Source organism: Diachasmimorpha longicaudata, chromosome 7, assembly GCF_034640455.1.
Source record: "Diachasmimorpha longicaudata isolate KC_UGA_2023 chromosome 7, iyDiaLong2, whole genome shotgun sequence".
Taxonomy (NCBI): Eukaryota; Metazoa; Arthropoda; class Insecta; order Hymenoptera; family Braconidae; genus Diachasmimorpha; species Diachasmimorpha longicaudata.
In genome coordinates this window covers 5,483,967-5,503,736 of record NC_087231.1, presented here as the reverse complement: position 1 = coordinate 5,503,736, position 19,770 = coordinate 5,483,967, and the positions used below count along the sequence as shown (strand labels likewise).

Below are 19,770 nucleotides of genomic sequence, written 5' to 3'. Positions count from 1 at the left end.
CCCTATAATTGTGGTGACATTGAATCTACACTAGGAAAAATTTCAGAATACAAATTTAAATCTTCACAACGCACATGTAACCGTGAAATGGAAATTATTGCTCCGGTAGTTTTACCAAGCGTGTGTGAAATCATACTCCCCTTTGCTGGATATACATACATATACTATTTTTTCGCCTTCCATCTCATTCCTTATTCAAGACTTCATCCCTCAGGAGTATAAATGGTCGAGTTTCCTGATTTGTCGGTTGGACGAGATTTCTTCCTCCTGACCCTCGTTGTAATTCCCTCGAAATCCGTTTGAATCTCGCTCGTTTTCTCTCGGTAGAGTCAATGGGAGCAAGGTCACAGGCTTTCCCGGGAATTTCGTGGGCATTACTGACCGCTTCAAATATCCCCAGGAAATATGATCTATGGACGATGGGGATGAATGTACAAAGCATTTAATGCCCTCACATGTCTGCTCGTCGGAAAAGCCGGAGGACCGTTCTGGTCTATTTACGATAAGAATGCATGAATTCTCCGATAAAAATCTACGCTTCTTACAATCTAAAAATACTCGAGTAGTAGAACAAAATATAGTTTCATTAAAAAAAATAAATATTAATAATTTTCAAAAAACTTCTATAGAAAAATTATCGGTCCTAGTGATTTGATGAAATTCGTTCTAGTTTGACAAAGAAAAAATCGATGGTCATCATCCCATCCCTAGAAACTGCCCAATCAAACCAATCACTCGTCCAAAAATCAAACCACCCCAACCATTAATTCCTGACTTAATAAAAAAATCACTTAGAAAAATCCCCTCTCCCGGCCGTCCCAAAGTGAAGAAAAATAACCTCCAAGGTACCTTGACACAAAGTCTTCCAGATTAAAATCCCCCTCGAAATTTTTCCAGTTCAAAGAGCTCCCTATTACCTCCAATGAGAGAAATAAAGAAGAGAAAAAGAAAGGAATGAAGAAAAAGTGGAGGAGCGAAAGCGAGAAAAAAGTGGAGTAATCAGAGGAGTGTGCCCTCTACCCTCTGGCACTGCGCGCCACAGGGTAGTAGAGGGCGGTGGTGAAAGACTGCACCCTCCCTCCCCTCCCCGCCGCTCTCCTGTTCCCGCTCCCTCGGCCTCAACGAAACCGCCCCTGCACAGCAGTCCACCCCCGTCCCCATTCCTATTTTTCACTCTTGCCGGCCTTGACCCCGATGTACATCACACACTCCACAGTTACAGCTCAGTGTCTAACGATGTAGCATCAGGAGAGTGGCCAACTACCAAAGATAACTCTTGAAGATCCATAAAGGCGGCAGGGTAACACGATCAATTCCCTCTGAATAATCCCTAGGCGATTTTTTTCTCTATTTTTTTTTTCTCTTCCTCGTGCCCCAGATTCGACGCAGCTTGATCAGGTGGCGTGAGTGGGTTGAGGAATAAAAAACCGGATGGCAATTGAAAGCGTAGAAACTTCTATTTCCATCTCACTCATTGCCATTCTCTTTGGGAAAATTTTACCTCCCTCACCCGCGACCCTTAGCAACTGCAGCGTCTCTTTCAACACATCGACCCGGCACTCCTCTATTTACCCGTCGGTGTACAGTGTCGCATGACATTGACGATCCATTTATCCGTTTGTTCGTTAACTCCTGTTACTTGTTTGATGGGTAGAAACTGAATGCATTCACCCTGGAGTTGGTGGTGTACCACCAGACTGGTCTTTCTTTCATGTCGGTTGACAAAGTTGATGAGAGGGGGATGGAGAATAGTCAGCGTCAACAACCTCGTCTGGAGACTGCTGACAGCTCATCCCTTCTTTTTTCGGCTTTGGAGGAGCGGGAATTTGTTCTCTCCATTGAGGAAATTGGGAGGGGATATTTTTGACAGTCAAACGACATTTTAGATATCCTGGAATTAATTTAGCTACTTCATTACACGGAGAGAAATATTCAGGAAGAATTACGGATTTCACTGTTCTTTTGAATTCCAGAGAACGTATGAAATCTGTTATTTTAAGGTTGGCACACAAGTGAACAATTATTGCACTTCTCTATTCACGCCGAGGAGATTAAAGCCCATCCCCCATGGCTGTTAAAAAAAAAATGTTGATTCTACACCGGTAGCTACCGCATAAAGTGTAGCGCGACGGAAGCACAAAATCCGCGACGTTCTGGTGAATAATTACCTCTCGCATTGCCAGAGAGATGATTAAATATGCAGATATGCTTCGGTGTACAAACTGGAGAGGTTTTCCGTGAGACTGATGAGTAATTTTATGGAATATTACAGCAAGCGAGAACGCGCAAATGGAAATACAGAGGAAATCAGGATTATTACGGGTGGAATGGAAATAGAATGAGTTCAGAAATTGTACGGATTTCATTCGGGAAATCTGTCGCAACGAAGACAAGATTTGATTAGTGCAGTGAACTGGAAATTGAGAGTAGCATTATTAATCCATGTGTGATTATCGAGAATACCCGGAATTACAGGCTCGAAAGTTGTGTTGATAGTTCCCTTCGCGATTTGTTCGACAAGTTTAATCTCCAAGATAACTACATGCGATGTTGGGTAAATATTGAAATTAGAGGAAATCTTGACTAGCAACTTACAAGGGACTGATAAAACGAGGTATTTGGTTTATATAGACAGAGGATGTCACAGAGAGCAGGCGAGTGGGGGAGTAATTACTCAAGGTCTCAAACTAAATGCTCCTCAGTGGTCCGAGGCCCCAATAACAAAAGTAAATAGAGGAATAAATTGGCAATTTACACGATTTTTCCCACATTTATCAAAAAACTTGGCCGCTGCGGTTGGGCGGCCACGATCGACCACAGAAAAGTAATAGCCCGAACCTGGTACTGCCCTGGATGAATCATTAACGACGATTTATCGAGTTAACTGCGTTCGAGCGAATGATACAGAAGTTTGTGGCCAAGTTTACATCGAAGTTTGGTGATAAAGTTGGCGGTTAGCGGTAGGAGGAGTGGAGTTGACGGCCGGTTTTTACTTTTCCGTAATTATGCTTCTCCCCGCGGTTATAATTGAATGAGGAGAGCTGGACGGCTGATAATTCATTCAGTCAACTCATTTTCCGCCTGAGGGAACTTGACTGGTTGTGACGAAACTTAATAGGACGAGTAACTTCGGCAACCTGGGCCGTTCATAATTTACCAGTTCCTTGGGATCTTCTCTACTGAGTGGAGGAACTTGGATGGCTGCCTCGAAAATCGATGAGGGCTAACTTCATTCACTCCACCTCATTGACAATGTTAGAGGTGTCTTCCTGCCCATGTGATAATGGCAAAAAGATGTTTCCACTGATTTTTACAGAATTCATATTTTTGAACGATGAATTTCCTCGAACATTCAGTTAAAGAACAGTATAAATAATTTGCTTGGGATTTTAATATAGAAAAAATTATCTGCAGTCTCCCAAGTCAATAATAATTACTTTCCCTGAGAATTAACATGATTATAATTTTTTCTAACAATTGACGCGTGTAAAAGGTAAAAAAACCTTTCAAAATTAAATCTCGTTTCTGGGGGTAGGGTAACATTTCCGTAAATTTTTTAGGCTTTTCAATTTTCCACGACAAAGATCTTCGCACTATCAGCGGAAGTGCTGTATAAATAAATTATTCAACTAGGTTGCATTGCACATTGAATTATAATCGAAAGCTAGTACTCTCACTCCTCAACCTTGCCGCAACTGCAAGTGAAATCGATCCCCAGCCTCTCCCATCTACCCGGGCATCCAACTCGACCTCTCTTTACCCCATTTCCTCCACCCGGCGATCCAAAAAACGCGTAAAGGACATCACAGACCTCCTGGCCCGATTCTTCCATCTCCCCACACATCCAATCATTCGTAGCCCTGAATATCCATAAATGCGAATATAATCGAGTAGTAGGCCATGTGCACAAAATGCAGATGATACAGGAACACTGGGTAAAACTGGGTCATATATGTGGGTTCATTCGTCCATCAAAGAGCAACAACATAGGATATTTATGGAGCCTGGAGTTTCACAGAGAACTGGGGGTATAAATACACAGAGTTGCAGTCGAGCGAAACTAGGGGTGCAGTCGCCCCCAAATTTTCATTATTAACTTATTTAAATGTGCAACTGCTCAACAGCACTAATTTCAATATCAATGCGATGAATGAAGGACTCAGGTGGAGAATAATTGCGAGACGAGGGGTGTATTCAAAATAAAAGCATCTGAGGGGTCACAGGGGCCATGAACTGTCTGATAGACTTTACGATTTTCTATTCATTTTAAATTTCATTAACTTTGAATGGGGCTGATTGAATGCGTACCGAATCGGTTGAGGGGCGGTAAAATTGGAAAGTTTTTTCACCACTAGATGTTTGTTGTTGATAAAAATATAGGACAGGTCAAGTTGAAGCATATGATAATGATTAACCCATTTGATAGCAATAATTTAAAAAATTGAGGTGTTTTTGGATTTTTTCTGGTGATTTAATATGTTTGACAAATTTAAATTCTACGATGGTCTCGGCCTCACTGTTTAGTCCGATAATTTTTGAGACACCACTCGCCATTTCCCCGAATTCCACAAAATTTCGGGAGAGCACTTTGCTTATGAATTCCCCCGCATTTTCTGAATGAAATGAGATCTGAAAAAAACTATTCATTGACCTTAGCCCACTCTCTTATAGTAATTTTATTTCAGTCCAGAATAACATCTTCCATTCAATGTTTGCATGGAAGAAAAAGTATATATAGAGCTCATGTGTATACACAGACTCAGTCTACGCACTCAGCCCACTGATTTTTTAAATCTTTGATTAGTCACTCTGCGTCTGAGTTTAGCATTCATTTCTATCGACCGGACGAGCAAGGAATTCATCTCGTTTCATTCGTTTTGTTGCGATATGTATAGGCGCCGTGAGTCAAGAACGAATAAAGAATCACCTGTATATGAGAAAGAGCAAATATAAACATCCACATGAGTGGATTGATTGTATTCGGTTCGACGGAATGCGAGAATTCATGGATTCATGAATAAAAGGGGAAAATCAGTTAAAAAATGTTTATAAGTTCAAAAAATTTCAACTCCGCATTTTCGCAAATGTTTAAAAGTATTTTGTTCACGCATAAATTTAGTCAGTCATTGGTGGAGAATTACCTGGAGTCAATTTCTCGGGTCACATGAGGGACTAATTGTCTCCAATTTTTAATAGTTCAGAGGTTAAAGGTATTTAATTAAGGGATGTAAAATGGAAATGTGAGCTAATTACTAATGTTTTCAGGACACTGAAAACCCAGAGCGAATACGCGTAAAATAAATTCCAAGAAGCTAATTATGGAGATTTGCAATGACTTCCTATTGAAGGAATATTCGAAATCTGGGGGAAGGGAAATTTGTGCTCTCTTTATCATTTTCGAAAAACTTATAATTGGTGGAAAATATCGCGAGATGATGTCACCAAAACGTGGGCATGTATTTTCAACGCAGCGATATTGTGGTGAAAGAATTGTAGCTCTGCAGCTAAATAACACGAATTTACAAATACCCGAAATGTTCCACAGTAACTGGATTATTAATGGCCACCAGAAGTTGTAATAACCTGGCTTTTTCATTCAACCTGGAGCTCCAAAAATAGCACTCGAAACCCAATAAAGGTTGTATGAATTAAACCCACCAGTAAAAAAAAATCGCATAAACTGGATTAAAAAAACTATTCAAATTACGATTTCAACCATAAATTCCCTAGAAGAATAATGCAACCCTTTCCACTTAATGGTTCCTGTTAATAAATTTTGTTTAAGAGAACAATCTCTAGAACCTCATACAAGAGCTTCCAACCCGGTTCCTGGGGGAATAAATTGCAAAACCCCAATTCCACAATTTTTGCTATGAATTTCGCGATACCCTAGTCTGATGGGGAATTTAAAAATACCCGTGTTCTAAAACGAAATCTCCAATAGCCTTGTGTTATTTAGGAGTGTCGGACAATTCTCCCCAGCACGAAACATAAAAGTAAATCGATGGTGAGAGCTGTTAACGGTGATCCTGTAAAAACTGTTGCAACAAAAATAAGTATCCTTCAAAATAATGATGGAGTCTTGTGAAGAGGTGACATAAAAATGTCCAGCTGGCAACCCTGGAAGATATCGACTAGCGATAGTGCAGTCGTCAGCCCTCCCTTGATTTCCAAACTTGCAGCATGCTGCTACCCGCAATATACTGCACCCTGTGTCGACGCCAGCTCCACTATCTCCGCCCTCTCTCCACCCCCTGAATTTCACTCTTAATTGGTATCTCATTCACCCGGATTTCACCGACTCGACATGCGGAGAGAAGTCCAACGAGATTGCGGTTCATGTTTTAAAAAATTTTATTAGACGACGCAATTTCGGGTAATTGGGAACGAAACCTCCCCTTTTTCCATGTCAGTAGGGGTGGCTTTTTGTACCCGCTTTCTTCTTCAGGGACAATTCTCTTCAGACATATTGAAATGAAGAAAATCATGCTCGAGGTAAATAAACTCATGCATTTCATCAATTTCCTAACGTCAATTTTATCCATTGACATTGACAGCATTAATTCGATCTTCGATTCGAGTCCCAAACCCCCTAGGGTAATTCTACTCGAAATTACATCGGAATTGATCCCTCCTGAAAAGAGGATATTACATGCGCTCAACTACACTAGTTCAACACCCCATAATGTACACCTACACCCCATCAATATTAACATTGTCAGGCAGTTGTATTTGTCTAGGGGTCTACGGTGAATTCATGCGTGGGCATTAGTACAATCGTGCGAGTGGCTGATACTCAAAAGGTCAAAGCACAAGCGGCTCTCGCTCCAAGGATCATCGTTCCATACCAGTGGTCGCATTATTGAATTCTATCCTACATTGTCTCTAATCTATAGATCCGTCTGTTTAAAATGCTCCGCATCGTTCACCCTATATCCAATAAATCGACGGAATATTGGAAATTAGGTTATTTCAGTACATCGTTCAAACTTATTGATCAGTATTTTATGTTTTGCTCTCATTTCAGGATTAAACCTCTATCCATTTGTTTTACATTCACCGACGAAATAAAGTACCGGGAATCAATATTTACATTTTTTAGAAAATTCTCATAAAAATATAAATCAAATCAATCTAAATTGATGCATAAATTCCCCATTTGCCCTAAGCTACATACAATCAATTTAATTGATGTCGATAAGCGAAATCTATTATCGTCTATCAGCGATGAAAAAAATCATATCTCCATTTACGATTATTGAAATAAAAGAAATTGAAAAAAAAACATCAGAAAATAACCATTCGAATCATCTGATCAATTACCATTTCCCCAGACCCTCCATCCGAACGAATCCTCCCATCAATCAATTACCAAATCATCATGATTTCCCGCTAATATAATTGCATTTAACAAGTTATTATCCAGCCTCGTTCACGGAGAACAGTCCAATTAGCGACAAGCCGAGCGAGACAAACCGACGGGACTTGCTAAAAGACATTAATAATGTTTATTACGACTCCACATATATTTACACACCGCAATGACAAAAGTCAGTATAATATTTCACAGCACACTTTCGCCACACGCCCACACAACAGCAATGCGTGAACACACGCACAAGCACACGACTGCGCAAAAATCGTGTTCACAGTGTGAGATGACAACGTGCGGTGGGTGGGGGTTAGTGCTTTGATCGAGAATAACCAAACGATATTGCAAAGCTTTCGTGCCTCATCGTAGCTAAAAGCCCTCTCCCTCTCCCTCCCCCACCACCGCCCGTATTAATATTTATAATCGAAGATAATGCGCATGTGAGAGTGAAAATTTCCCACGAAATATGGGTGAGTGACGCGGTGAAAACCATAATCGACATTCTGTCCATAGCGGTCTCTCAGTGCCAGACTTATTCAATTCATATCATTTTCACTGTACCAATTCTGTTACTCGCATATGCACCTGTCATATCTGTCTGCAATTCTCATTCCCCTCTTCGCATGTCGGCAAATGTAAAAATAAATCGGATATTATTCACTCAGCGTCGTAGAAACAAGGATTCTTTTCATCGTAACGAAATAGTGACTGAATAAATCTTGAGTTTATTTTCAAAACAATAAAGCCGTGTTTAATGTAAAAATAAACACGACTGTTTTATTTGTAGCGATTATTTGGGAGGGAATGGAGGATGATAGGTGAAATATCAATGACGTGACGGCGATATACACAGCATCTTCGCTAATGAGATTTCTGGGCCAAACAGTAAACATAGAGTCTGTTGCGCTATCGACTCACATCAATGACTTTGCGTAATTCTGACGGCATGACGAGGGGAATCTTTCGCGCTGCTTCTTCAGAGTCGGAGGGGGATTATCGGTAAAGCCAGTAAATTGATTGGGAAATCAGTGGTGAGGATTAGATTCAGTATTTTTATAGGTTCTAGAGTGAGTGATGTAACTCATGTTTTTGGGAATTTTCGTAGATTTTCATTGAATTTTATTTCGGTATAATACTGCGATAAAACAAATTAAGTCGTAAAACTACTAAAATAACAAATAATAATACTGAGTTGTGAATTGTTGGAAATAAAAGATCTCAATAATAATTTCAGATCCTGCCCCATTGACCAGTCCCTCTCCTCTTTGAACCGTCGACAGTAGTCGCAGATCGATACCACAAAAATGACGGAAAATCGGGGAAATGTCAGCACCTGCTTTGCTGAATTCTTAATTTACAGGAGATTCAATGAAATCTGCTGATGTATTTTTACGCTGAGTTTGAAAGTTCAAGCAGTCATCGAAATTATGAAGGATATCCGAGCCTGAAGACCTCCGTGTCCTTCAGTTGTGGAAAATAAAATAATAGCGATGTAAAAATAAAAAATTGATTTGAATTCACCCTCAGCCTCTCAAATTATTGTACTAGCACTGAATGGATTTGCAAATTTCATTATTTTTATTCGAATGATAAACATCTGGAGCAAACAAGCGGTCTTGTCGTCAATTGCGACGCGCTGAAGCACACATAGAGCGACCAACCGAGTGAATACGCTGTATCGTCACTTCTAATTTTAGCACAAAGGGTGTGGTTTGTTAGTATGTGTATGTTGTTGTTGACTTGTTTGATACGCTCGAAGGGACATATACTCAGTAGTGTTTTAAGCCAGAGGCAATGATGGCCTTTTTCAAGTGAAAACCAGCAGCATTTTGGCACTGTGATGAGCGCCTCGGGGCACCTGCGCCCGCCAATCCATTTGAAAATCGAGGATTTCAGCAAAATGATATTTATAATCTGCGAGACGCAATAAGCTCAATGAAATTTGATTAACGATAACGAAGCCCCTTTCTTCCTTCGCAGTTGGATACCTCAGAGGAAGACTTCCGGTCCCCAGTTCATTAACGATCAGTGAACTTCATCGAGCAAGCGCCTTTCAATCGTCAACAAGCTCTTGTAGCGATTCACAAAATATTGCGAAACGTTAATTTGTAGTACTACCCCTCACATTAATTAATAAGACATAAACGATCTGCTGAAATTAGTCGGAAATTTTGCTGGGCGAACTTCACTATTAGCTCGGGTATAGCGTTTGTTCGATGCAGCTTCGGAGTGTCAGCTGCTGTCGATTAAAAAAAAAAATTATAGCTCGATAATTTCAGATGTTTTAGCCTCAATTCTCCGGATTGATAAACAGAAGACCAATTTAGTTAACAGGAAAGTTCTCATCAACTGAGTGAATAAACTCACCATCGAGCGCGCGTCCCCTCGTGTTCGATGCCGCCTCGCTTCGATTCCTTTTTTTTTGCACTGACCTAGCTCGCCAATCTCCACCGATGTGGCAAACCAATCGATACTTTGACACTACACGTTCCATTAGCCAGGAGAAAGCTCGAGGGGGAAGGGGTGGATTCTAATAAAACCGAGGTGAAACAATATTACGGACTATTAAGAGAAAAGAATCATGAGGCGCGATCGGGTTACGAAATCCACATGGATTTTTAGCAGATTTAGATTCAGCGGTACGCGCCCCTTGAACTGGTTTTACAACCCCTCTTGCATTTATATGATGCAATATGGCGAGTGTCAGAGGCAGAATATTCTCTCGCAGTATCGCGATAACAATTCAATTAATGCCTAGAGTATTGAAAAGCTGGAAATTGGAAACAAACCGAATGGAGCTTCAGTCAGGTGAATTGGAGAAATGTGAATTAATTTTTTGTAAAATTTTGGTAGATTTGGGAAAATTTCATGGAATTTTGAATGTTGAGAGGATTCTTCGGCGAGTCGATGGTTAACGAGCCATAAAATTTGAGTTTTTTTACCGTAAAAAATTTCACTGGCAGTGAAATTTGTCATCAGTGTTCCATATAAATTAAAAGCTCCTCATAAAAAAAGTAAAGAAAAATGAATAAAAATGATGGGTGATTTTTCATCACACTTTTTCAAAACTTTTATCATATTCTAGTTCTATGAACTTTCGTTTAATTTACCGTAGAGCCTAAAACATCAACAAAATTTTCCCCTCAGTTAAATTTAATATCATTAGTTTAAAAATAAATAGTCCTGGATCCATGAAACTTAATATTTTTCCCCACTAGTTGAAATTCTTCTCCTGTTACTCCTGAAACACGCAACAAATCCCCACCACAATTTTCCCAAATCCTCAATAAATTCCTCATGAAAAAAAATACGATCATGGAATGTTGAGGGGGTTTTCCACACCCAGTGCACTTGACATTCTACAATGGGTATAAATAAATTCCCCAATCGTTCCACAGAGCATCCAATTGATGTGGCACGAGGTGTGGCGTGTCAAATGAAAAAATACGAACAGAAGAGAGCAATTCGATTGATTGAAAATAAAAGGGTACGTGCGTTTGTGTAATGAACCCGATTTACATTTCCCAATCAAAAATTCGACCCCTCTGACGCGAAAATACCGTAACTGATGGATAAACTGGTACGATCATGACATTCAATGCATCAAATATTGTTATTCATCGTTTACCAGGAATATAAATTCACGAATTTATTCAGGAGGGTGAAAAAGAGTTTCTCTTTGCGTTATTTGTGCACCTGCATGACACTCAAGGGTATTATGTATTATTCTGCGGAGTCATGGAATATATAACGATAATAATCTCGATTTTAGTCATAACAGAATTTTTTTATTAAAATTGTTCCCCTCATTTTTCCAAGAAGCCAACAGTTAAGAAAAATCGATGAAAGAATTTTTCTTGTCGACTTTTCCACAATTATTTCCGCTAAATTGAGTTGAAATTAAAATATTCGGAAAGAAAAAAAACACAGATTTTTCATGTTCACATAATTTCAACGAGAATAACTTTCGAGTGTTTGCGTAGCGATGGAACATGTGATTTTACAATCGCGAGTAATTAAATCCTCGATAAAAGTCGTTAAATAAATCATCGACCAACCGCAATCCTGAAAATCATTTTTCCTCATTCACATAAATAAAACAAAATAACAGAGAGAATAAGCCTTTGTTGATGATATCGGACAAAGGTCGGAAATCCTTTCATCACTGCCTCCAATCACTCCTGGTGATGCAATCCGGGTGGTGCAGGGAATGAATTCAGTTATGTAAAGTGATTTGCGAATGATTCTCCGGAAAATGTTGGAAATTTCAGGTGCCGTGAATATTGGAGAAAGCCGCATATCGTCACTGATAACAGGATTTATGTGAATAAGAGGTGGGCGAAATGAGGACAAATGAAAGAGCGGTGGGGGAAGATTGGCTGGAATTCGGAAGCGGAAGTGATGCCAATGGGGGATAATTCTACGATTATTTCGGGCCATATTCTCCTACATTTAATTATTTACATTAAAAAATACATAGAATTAGAAAAAATGCTCATTATTTTTGCTCTGCACCGCAGGATTGCATGTCCTTCAGAAATTGTTTTATCAGTACACAAGAGCATCTCGGGAGTTCTAATTTTTTCAGCTGTTTAACAGCAGAATGACAATTCGCAATGGCAACAATACCATTACAAAAAAATAATTAGACCTCGTGTCACCAATGCCGGGCAATGTCGGTGTATCTCTCTCTTTTCTCCCACTCATTACGACCGTTCATCATCTATCTTCACTCCACTCTACCTCTCCACCACTCGGGGCACTATCGATCCCCTGTCGGACCCTCTACACGTGGCACCCGTGACTCACTATAATCTCGTATCGATAACCACAATAGTTCAGTTATATCTCATTACTGTGAAAAACCTGACGAACCGAGGAATCAGGACTGTATAATTTCATCTGCCTCATTCGTCAACGAATAATTCGCCGAATAATTATCTCATGAATAGGAATATTCTCGGTAATGCGATATTTTTTTCAGCGGAATTTTTCCAATTAAAAGGATATGAGCACCGGAAAAAAAATATGACCAATAGCATCAATTCTCGAGTGAAACTACGGTGATTCAATAATTAGAGATAATTGAAGAGAATCTCATAATGATTAGAACGAGACCGTTGCAATTATCTCGTAATGAATCCAAGAACAGAGAATAAATCCGGGCTAAAGAGGGAGTGAAAAAATGAGAGGTAAAACTTGGACAGAATAAAAGAAAAAAGATTAAATTCTATCTCTCATTTGAGTTATAATGTTTTAAAATGTCAATGTTGCTAATTTGTTAAATCGTATGTGATTTAATGTCTTAATTTCATTAGTCATAATTAACGACTTTAACAGTAGGTACCCTAAAATCTAAATTATTTATTTGTACGGAAATTTCGGACTAACAAATTATTCATTTGAAGCGCTAAAGGGTTTTTTTTTATTGTTGTAATTTCTCCACCGAAAATTTTACAGACATAATAAACTATTTCATAATCCGTTGCAATTATCTCATCATGAATCTCGGCACAGAGAAAAAATCCCGTGTAAAAAGCAGTTGCAATATGAAAGAGAAACTGAGGAGTAGAAAAGGTTAAAAGCCACACATTTTCCATCTCGGATAAAAAAAAAAACAAAGGACGCAGGAAGATTTCATTATGCCAAGCGTAATCACGAGCGTTTCAAGAGTGGAAAAAAGTGGTTTGGTCTTGCTTGAACCTTGTTATTTATTCATCAAATCGTATTTATTGCGCCATTTTTATATCCCTCCGTCCAGATTATTTTTCACTACCTCTTAAATTCGATAATGGCAATGAAATTCTCAGGATAGAGACTTTTGTCCCTCAATTTACCCTCATCAGGAGTGCTCAGAACTCCCGAAAAAAATTATAGAAAATATTGTTGCGAGAGAGCCGGAAGCGGCAACTGATCGATACCATTTACCACCCGATTCTCTTTCGTGTTGGCCCCACTAACATCTCCAGCTCTTCATTGTAGTCCTTTTTTTCTCCACGTGGTGGGCAGGGACTTGGTAGTCAAGATATACTAGTGTTGAAGGGATTGACCTGATAAGGAGGGGAGGAATATTGAGAATATGGAAACATTGAGGGAATCCACAAATTCATCCTCCCAAAAAATATTCCTAATTAATGAATAGCTTTTTAAAAATATACTAAAAATCCTAAAAGAACACTTTCAAATTTTTCATCTAAGTAATAAATTAATTGCACAATACTCGAGAAAATGAGAATTAGGGATGCGGGAATAATAGCTGTGACACTAAATTAAAAACGTTATCGTTATAGAAATACCCCTTGACTTGGTGAGATTAAATGCTGCTGATGAGAGAATAAATTATCAATTTATGATCACTCTCCACAAAGTGGTATAATTACATGGTGTCTTAAGAGTGTCTCTCCTTCACAATTAGTCTGCCGTCAGAAAATTTCATCCCAGATTGAAAAAAAAGACGACCTACTTTTCTTCAGCTGACTAATTCCCTCAATTCCCGTGAATTAAGAGCAACGTTGCCAGTTTACTCACAATATTCTTAACTAGCAGGAAACAAAAACAAATGTACAGCGATAAACTGGAAGAGGGGAGTATAAGTGTGACACAGAGGGCTCCCTCCCCCCCGTGGTGCTAAGGGTGGGGATGAGTTGAGCGGGTTTTGACGGTATTGATTTTCTACATTGGAGGACCCGGCACACAGCACACACCGCATCTGCAACTCAAACTCGTGGCCTTTGGAGGGAGGATACTTGGCACACAGCTTTTACCTTTTCCCCTGAGTGTCGGCGAAAGGTGAGAGCCACTAGTGGATCCAACGCTAAAGCTCATTGACAATTTTCGTCAAGCTCTGCATGTCCATACCCCCATCAACTCCAGGACTCCCCAGGCGATGCGGCACTCACACATGTCCTTACAGAAATTTCCCCGGTCTTCATCGTTAACTAATAATTAACCCGGCGGCATTCGTGTCCTTCATATCCGATGATTCAGGAGAGTTTAAAATTTATCAATCGCTTAATGCCGAAATATGAAATTTATTTTTCATCACTTAATTGCATTCGCTGAAGAAAATTAAAACTGAAGAATTCAAATTTATTTGTGTGTTTGTGTCGATAATTTCTCCAGTCTCCTGTACATTATTAATCGGATAGATAAAATTTATTATTTATAATAATAATCTACTCAATGATAGGCTTTTTCGATAAATGAAAAAATAATCAACAACGAGTGACCGATGAGAGCTCATTGTTCTGAACATTGGAACAATCGCATTTGAAATTTGATACCGCGGGTCACATTCAAGATGAACATCTCATCTGAGGCCGATTCATGTACCGACAAGATAATGGGTACATGGGTCGGGCCGTGTAACTGTGATCATCGCTTCTACTGCGCCAAATGGACGAGTTTTATTAATAACTGTTGTTACTTAGTTATGGGAGGTTCGCCGGTGAGTATGACCCCAGGATTATGAAACTTGCGGCTTGGGAAACTGGAGATTGAGCGCGTTAATGCCTCATTACATGAAGAGTACTGATAATACTGGCTGGGGGGAGATATTGAGGGGACAGGATTGGGATTTTCCAGTACAGACGTTTATGGACTCAAATAATACCATCAAAAGCTCACCATGAATATATATGAGAAAGAAAATGAGACAGGAAATTGTTACAGGCACACCCATACTTCATTTAAAATTGACAATATTATTTTGACGTTCTGCAGTCGTTGAAGAATATTCTTAATGAATTTTAATATTTTTTTCTGTGATTATGAGAATATTTTAAAAGGTGGGGACATTGATTTTTGAATGGCACACTTGGCTCTCACCTGCCGATGCCAAAATCATCTCAAATCAAATCAGTATTATATTCAAAGCTGCGTAATTACTCAAGACCTCAACTCCGTATTAGATATTGAGGATGCATCAAGCCGTGTTAATCCTCTGTGGATTTATGCTTGTTATAGGAAGTAATCGATAACCATTACACCTATATCCAACTACGCATGTCTCCCAAGAAGACGGCTCACCAAGATATTATTCTCAAGGAAAATTCGCTCAAGAAGTATTTCAGACGAGGCGAGACGAGTTCTCCCTGAAAATCGTCAGCCAGAAGCATTGAAATATTATTAATATAACTTTCGCAACAACCGCCATGTTTACACTTACATCGTCGTGATCATTATTTCCCAAGTGTCTCTGGATATACATAATTATTCAATCATAAAAGAAACAATCAATTACAAGAGAGATGACACCGATTAGCAGTTGTCGGCACACAGACTCTTTCGTATCACTGAAACCAAATATAGTTTTCATCCCTCATTTTTAATCGACCATTGGCCAAAGTTTACTTACCATTTTATCCACACCGCATTGTAAATTTACTCGCACAGTGGGAAATCCATCACGTCTAAACCCAGTGGAATATCGTCACAATATTTTGCTTTCTGAATCATCCAGTCGTATGCAGTTGCTGTCCGATGCGTGGGCACAACGAGTACACAAAGAAATGCCGTAGGTGTGTATTTTTTTTTCACTAACCTTTATCAACCAGCCCCAATGGAGGTAATTTACGAGCGCTAACATAATCCAGCTTGCGATAAAGAAAAAAAAAACAATTCAATTTGCCGCAGGAATTACGAAAATTTTTCTTCATAAGAGATAATTTAGTGCCCAGCGATTAATCCCCATTCCCGACGTCCCCCGGGATATTTACATGCCGTGATGTTCTCCTTCGTTCTGATATTATTATCATAAAGATAAAGTTGGGAAGCACAGCCAAGTTTGGCTGAAGAAAAAGTCAGGTAAAGTTTTAATTCCTCTGAAGGAAAAATTGGAGCGAGAGTACACGTAGTTGAAGCGCTCACGATTGCATAAGGAGAATTTTGAGATGAAAATAATTGAAATTGCATGGATAATAATAATACTTTTAAATTAAACAAATGATTGATCACATTTTTTTACGTGAATATGGTTGGTACAGCTGATAAATTAATGTTTCTGGATGAATAGATTTTTTCGTGGTTTATAATTCGGCTTTAGGTTTAGAAAAGTTTATAACGCGAGGAGAATTTCCAAAGGCGGAACTATCAGCTCCAAATTTGAGACATATTGAGACGAACAATCCACGTGCCGAGAAAAATGTCAATGGACCGGGACCTTCCGTGTTCAGCAAGATAAGGGAGAGATAACTTCATTCTCCCTCCCAATACATTTATACATGAAACTTTGGAAATAAATCAACTTAAATGCTGAAAGAGCGTCTCGGAGTTCCTGACGTCGAACCCGGAATACGAATGTGTGGAAACGTGGGCCATCTGCTTACTCCGCATCACAGGAATAAAAAAAAATCTTTCTTCTTGCGCGAAGGTAAAAAGGGTTCACTCTACCGTAAGAAAATATTGAATTTGAGTGAAATTTCTGCACGAATAGTCGGGCCATTACAAGACCTCCTCTTGTCCTCAATCACGCGCCGCAATATTGGAAGGGTGTTAACAGTTCTTATTTTAAGAATCCAGGGCTCTTGACTTCGAGGGCTCAAAATCAAAAATTTTCCCCTGCCCGAAATGAAAGGGCTGGAAGTGTTTTTACTTTTTTTAGGAGAACATGAGGGCACGAAAAACTCCTTATCTCATTCAGACAGATCGATACGCACACTGTGGGGTGAAAATAGCACGCGCGACCGTGGTTGCCCTCCCAGTAAACCCCCGACGTTGAGTTCGTGCTGGCGTGGAGGCTGATAAAGAAAGAGGGGAAAAAATTGGGATATTATTCAGATTGATGTGACTGTGGGTTTGAAAAATTCAGTTACTATTTTTAGTTATTGAAGGATCATTCAAGCTGTCACTCCAAGTGTGTCACATGTGAATCATGAATTATAGGACGATATTTTTTTCGTATCACATTTTCCTTATTCATAAATTTATTCTAATCATTTTTCAACTGCAATTTTATTTTTCGCTCCCTACCAAGAGAGATAAATCGAAAAATTCACACCTCAGAATTTTTGCAGGTGAAAAAATAACACTCATAGTTTTCAAAATAAAAAATAATAATTCTCGAGAGAAAACCAACTCCAAGAATTCCATGAACTACTTGAATCCAAAATAATTCCCTCGCAGTAAAAAATTTCCAACAGACTGTCTCAAAACAATTACCCGGATGTTTGCTGATAAAAAATAATAACTCGTCGAAATATTATCTATTATTCAGCCGACACAGTGGTCGATTCACCGTGTGGCCCACGTCAGTAATAAATTGCGTGAGGTGAGTGTTTCGTATACAATCAAAAGGTTGCTGATCTTAGGATGCGTCACGATAAATGATGACAATATGAAAAAAGGGGAATTCACTGATTGTGCGATAGAGCCCATCCATTTTTCGAATATCCGATTCATCGAGTAATCCTCTCTTATCTGTGGTATTCGTCGATACGCAGGTGAATACCAAGGTATTGAAAATAGAAGCCTGAATGATCTGGCTTCACACAATCGTGCCTGTAATCTCTCACCTTGGTGAGCTCTCCGGTTGCCGTATGTACTCTAAATATAAATCCTTCATCTCTGTATGTGCGGCCTAACTGCTTGAATAATTTATGTTTGTAAACAGAAATAAACAGCGGGAATGGAGGAATAAGTGCACGGATAGAAAACTCGTGGAAAACTTCAGAAAATTTTTTCAAATAAACGCGGGCAAATTTCTACATGCGTCACTTTTCATCCCAAAAAGTCCGAAATTTTGACTTAATTTTTATTCATCCATTCATGTTGTTGGAAGAGCTGATAAAACAATGTGAATGCTAAACTGATAATTTTCCTTCTGGCGTATCATATGTCAAGAAAAGGAGAAAATTGTCATTCCTGTGAACATGTTTCTCACATTTTTTTATACCACCCACTCACCGGTCAACTCAAGGATAAAGTGCAAAGAGGGTGCATCAGAGGGAATTTATTTTTATAGCCACTATCGGAGCCCTCGTGTGCGAGTCTCCCGTCAACTCTGACGAAATAATCGATTGTCTCTCGATAAAAATAAAATTAAAAGGTAGAAAATAAGGCAAGAGGATAGCTTCAAGAGCAATGAAATGGGAATTCTATTGTGGGATTTGTGTTTCAGCTGCGATATAGCCGCCAGTGGAAATAAGAGGAATAAATTGAAGGCATATGGGAACGTTTATTGCCGGATGAATCGACATTCTATTGATTTGATTTGATGGACCTGATGGCGCTAACCCATTGTCATCGCGAGACAATACACTAAGTTTCATTATCCTTGACCCGAAGAAAATGCTCTCCCTCGGTTTCATTTGTTATCGAGCTGATGGTGAATTTTTGTCGTCGGGATGACGGGGCATTTGTACTATCGGAAATTCATTCAGGGGGTCGGGCATTACGCAGCACATCAGTAGTGCATTCCCGGGTGTATGAAGTGTAATGGATTTCAATTTTTCCATTTCACATTGGAGTGCAGTGAGAGGAATTTTGAGCGAAAAATCTAAAAATTATGAACAACAATTTACGCGACGAAAAAATTGTTAAAACCACGACTTTCCTAGTATTCGACGGCATTAACAATTACCAACGGCAATTTTTTAAATAATAATAAAATTGTCATCATGACATCGGAACGAAGAGAAGGTACAGTTCGTGAGGTCTAACATGATTACAAAAAACCCTGAGAAATGTTATTCAATATCCCTGACATTTACCTTCTTCCCCGTCCCCCCGTCCCACCCAACAAAGTTTCATTTTCATCGGATGATATAACCGAAAATTTGGAACATCATTCACCCAATGTATATAGAAAATAACAGAGGATCTCTTTCATCCCTCTTCCGGCGTTAAACAGCGCGTGAAACGCGATTGTCCGAGAAGACCTTGGCGATTTCTCCGAAATGGGATTGAAGGCCCAACCTAACGTTCCTCCAAAGTTCCTCAGGCAAACCTTTGCTCCATAACCCAAAGGGAGAACGATCAGCGGGGCTTGTAATTTCCCAATAGAGGCCCCCCGCCCCCTCTGAGCCCCCTCGCCGTGTCGTCATCTCGAGCTGAATGTCGCCATCCTCGACTGGACCTCATCGATTGCCCACATCTCGAATCCCTCTAAATGTGTACCTCTGACCTTTGAAGACAACTGTGGACAGTCAAATCTTGAATTAAAAATTCTGGTATTGTAATCAGTGTTACGGTTTCACCTTGAGGTTATTTAAAACCTAGTTTACTGCCTTTATTCGAGTTATCTTATCGCGATGCTGGAAATAGATAGGGGAGATCACTGTGGAATTAACTCCTAAAATTTAATTGGAATTTAATTTGATGAAAGGGGAATGAAAAATGATGATTTAGTGGTCTACGATTACAAAATCTTCTGGAATTTGGGCAACAGATGCAGTTGAATT

General features: G+C 39.3%; 3 long non-coding RNA genes across 5 annotated transcripts; 2 read left to right on the top strand and 1 right to left on the bottom strand.

Moving 5' to 3' along the window:
* The first annotated feature begins 2,245 nt into the window (after positions 1–2,245).
* LOC135164260 (uncharacterized) lies at positions 2,246–8,920 on the top strand. Its single transcript, XR_010299259.1, has 3 exons — positions 2,246–2,554; positions 2,632–2,726; positions 8,607–8,920. It is a non-coding gene; the product is annotated as an uncharacterized LOC135164260 (long non-coding RNA).
* A 5,474-nt stretch (positions 8,921–14,394) lies between these two features.
* Positions 14,395–17,606, bottom strand: LOC135164259 (uncharacterized). 3 transcript variants are annotated; one of them, XR_010299258.1, is made up of 4 exons: positions 17,531–17,606; positions 15,729–17,109; positions 15,540–15,666; positions 14,395–15,465 (listed from the first exon to the last, which is right to left on the bottom strand). It is a non-coding gene; the product is annotated as an uncharacterized LOC135164259 (long non-coding RNA). The 3 variants fall into 3 exon arrangements; XR_010299257.1 differs by having other exon boundaries at positions 17,185–17,601; XR_010299256.1 differs by having other exon boundaries at positions 15,729–17,582.
* LOC135164258 (uncharacterized) lies at positions 17,507–19,094 on the top strand. The gene is made up of 3 exons (XR_010299255.1): positions 17,507–17,905; positions 17,982–18,416; positions 18,489–19,094. It is a non-coding gene; the product is annotated as an uncharacterized LOC135164258 (long non-coding RNA).
* Positions 19,095–19,770: the final 676 nt, after the last annotated feature.